This window comes from Salmo trutta, unplaced genomic scaffold (genome assembly GCF_901001165.1).
Source record: "Salmo trutta unplaced genomic scaffold, fSalTru1.1, whole genome shotgun sequence".
Lineage (NCBI taxonomy): Eukaryota > Metazoa > Chordata > Actinopteri > Salmoniformes > Salmonidae > Salmo > Salmo trutta.
In genome coordinates this window covers 468225-471714 of record NW_021822458.1, presented here as the reverse complement: position 1 = coordinate 471714, position 3490 = coordinate 468225, and the positions used below count along the sequence as shown (strand labels likewise).

The following is a 3490-nucleotide window of genomic DNA, read 5'->3' as shown; positions in this document are numbered from 1 at the left end:
TCCATACCGCCCCAATGTCATGACATCCTACTCAGAGATGGTATTTGCATTACATGCCCCCACCTTTCTATCCGGTCAATGTAGTCATTGTCCTTACTACTTCCTGCTATTCAATTATGTTTCTTCAGCATAGCAGCTGCATCTAGTTTCTTTACATTAACTCCCACACACCCTAGACCAACTTCAATTTCCATACCGCCCCAATAGATCCACAATCGATGCAATTGCCATTGCACTGCACACTGCCCTATCCCATCTGTACAAGAGTAATAACAATGCAAGAATGCTGTTCATTGACTACAGCTCAGCCTTCAACACCATAGTACCCTCCAAGCTCATCATTAAGCTCGGCCATGGGTCTGAACCCCGCCCTGTGCAACTGAGTCCTGGACTTCCTAACGGGCCACCCCCAGGTGGTGAAGGTAGGAAACAACCTGATCCTCAACACAGGGGCCCCACAAGGGTGCGTGCTCAGCCCCCTCCTGTACTCACTGGTCACCCATGACTGCGTGGCCACGCACGTCTTCAACTCAATCATTATGTTTTCAGACAACACTACAGTTGTAGGTCTGATTACCAACAATGACGAGACAGCCTATAGGGAGGAGATGAGTGCCCTGGCGGAGTGGTGACAGGAAAATAACCTCTCCCTCAGTGTCAACAAAACTAAGGAGATGATCGTGGACTTCAGCAAACAGCAGAGGGACCACGCCCACATTGACGGGACCGCAGTAGAGAAGGTGAAAAGCTTCAAGTACCTTGGCATACACATCAGTGACAATCTGAAATGGTCCACCCACACAGACAGTGTGGTGAAGAAGGCGCAACAGTGCCTCTTCAACCTCAGGAGGCTGAAGAAATATGGTTTGGTCCCTAAGACCCTCACAAGCTTTAACAGATGCACCATTGAGAGCATCCTGTCGGGCTGTATCACAGCCTGGTACGGCAACGGCACCGCCGGCAACCGCAGGGCTCTCCAGAGGGTGCAAACTACATGCCCTCCAGTACACCTACAGCACCCGATGTCACAAGAAGGCCAAAAAGATGATCAAGGACATCAACCACCCGAGCAATGCCCTGTTCACCCCACTATCATCCAGAAGGAAAGGTCAGTACAGGTGCATCAAAGCTGGAACAGAGAAACTGAAAGACAGCTTCAAACTCAAGGCAATCAGACTGTTAAATAGTCATCACTAGCCGGCCTCCACCCAGCACCCTGCCTGAACTTAGTCACTGTCACTAGCCGGCTACCACCCGGCTACTCAACCCTGCACCTTAGAGGCTGCTGCCCTATGTACATGGAACACTGGTCACTTTAATAATGGAACACTGGTCACTTTAATAATGTTTACATACTGTTTTACTCATTTCATATGTATAAACTGTATTCTAGTCAATGCCACTCCAACATTGCTCGACATAATATTTATAATTCCATTCTTTTACTTTGAGATTTGTGTGTACTGTTGTGAATGACAGATACTACTACACTGTTGGAGGTAGGACCACAAGCATTTCTCTACACCCTCAACAAATCTGCTAAATATGAGTATGTGACCAATAACATTTGATTTTGGCTGTCTTTTTTTAGTGGGTGAAAATAGGTTGTAATCTTATTGATCAACATATCAACCAAATATTACCCAATTCTCCACGTTGAAATGATGTGGCTGTAAACACTTACAAACTTAAACAAACTCATCAGGGAATACTTAACATTACATATTGAATGTCACACATAGCCTAATCTCTCATGGACAGATCTACGTAAACATAACTGGTACTGTAGAATCTGTAGGAGGCTGAACGGGAAGTGTAGGATAATGAGCAGCAGTACTTCTGGTTTTGCGCTTTTTCCTCACTGGTTATTTGGACAAATCACGAATTCAGAGGTGTCAGCATCTGCAAAAAGAGAAGGTGGAGCTCCTCGTTCCGGTTCTCCTCCTCGTTCTAGTACAATACCTGGGTGAACAATTACCTGGGTTAACCAAGATTATACATATCCCTTTGTTGCATGTAATATTAACTCATGATACACAAACCTTTACTAAAAATGATTTGATTTATACTTTATTGTACATTTGTGAGGGTGACTTCGTGGATGAATGTGTGTCAGTGTGTGTGTGTGTGTGTGTGTGTGTGTCTGTCTGCCTGTCTGCCTGTTTGTGTCACACCCTGACCTGAGACAGACGGTTTATTTCTCTATTTTGTTAGGTCAGGGTTTTGTATTTCTTTGTTTTGGGCCGCGTATGGTTCGTAATCAGAGGCAGCTGTCTATCGTAGTCTCTGATTAGGAATCATACTTAGGCAGCCTTTTCCCACCTGTGTTTCTGGGTAGTTGTTTTCTGTTTAGTTTTCTGTACCTGACAGAACTGTTGGCTTGTTTTCGATTTGTTATTTTGTTCCAGTGTTTCATAGTGGAATAAAATCATGAGCACTCAACACGCTGCACCTTGGTCCCCTCATTACTACAGTCTCTGTCTGTCTGCCTGTCTGCAGGTCTGTCTGCAGGTCTGTCTGTCTGTCTGTCTGTCTGTCTGTCTGTCTGTCTGTCTGTCTGTCTGTCTGTCTGTCTGTCTGTCTGTCTGTCTGCAGCTCTGTGGTTTACAATGACATCATCAATGTGTTGATTGTGGAGACCAAAACAATCCAGAACTCACCACTAGATGTCATGAGAACTGTTAAAGTCCTACTTGTCCTCCATCTCTCCTCCCTCTCTTTCCTTCCTCCCTCTCTTTCCTTCCTCCCTCAATGATAATATCGCTATGCCACACTTTGTTTGTTTGTTCATTTGGGCTGTGACAGTCTATTACGAATCAGTCTGACAGGATTTTTGACAGTAATTAAATCTGCAGACCGAATAGTTTGAAGTGACTGAAATGCATCAGAAAGGTATTGGGAAGTTCCAAAGATCATTAGGCAATAATGTTGTATGATTTTCTGTGTAGAAAATAACATAATTGATGATCTTTTCCCCTCAGTCTGATTTATTGCCGGTCTTGCCAACTTGGTGCTAACGACTTGTGGACATAGTAAAGGGAAATAGTACGTACCTATGTGCAGGGTTGGGTAAGTTACTTTCTAAATGTAATCTCTTACAGTTACAAGTTACCTGTCCAAAATTGTAATCGGTAACATAACTTTTGGATCACCCAAATTCAGTGACGTAATCTGATTACATTCCATTTAGATTACTTTCCCCTTAAGAGGCATTAGAAGAAGACAACATTTATGTTACCAATTAAACATCTATTGCAGGATAAATCAATGTTAAAGTTTACATAGCCTGCCAAATATGCATTTTACATTTTACTTTATGGGTTGGACTTGGAAATATGGAAGTATAGATTAGCCAAATTGTTCTGCCTGAGCATGACCCCAAAACTATGGACTTATTAGCCAGCCCTACTCTGTTGTTCATGATTTTGTTGTCATGGAGGACTGATTGGGCTCATTGATTCAAGTTGAAAAATAAATGCTGCACTCATGG

The 3490-nt window shown here is 43.4% G+C and overlaps 1 long non-coding RNA gene across 1 annotated transcript; it reads left to right on the top strand.

Moving 5' to 3' along the window:
- Positions 1–2779: 2779 nt before the first annotated feature.
- On the top strand, positions 2780–3201 carry LOC115182333 (uncharacterized). Its single transcript, XR_003873716.1, has 2 exons — positions 2780–2892; positions 2982–3201. It is a non-coding gene; the product is annotated as an uncharacterized LOC115182333 (long non-coding RNA).
- The last annotated feature ends 289 nt before the right edge of the window (positions 3202–3490 follow it).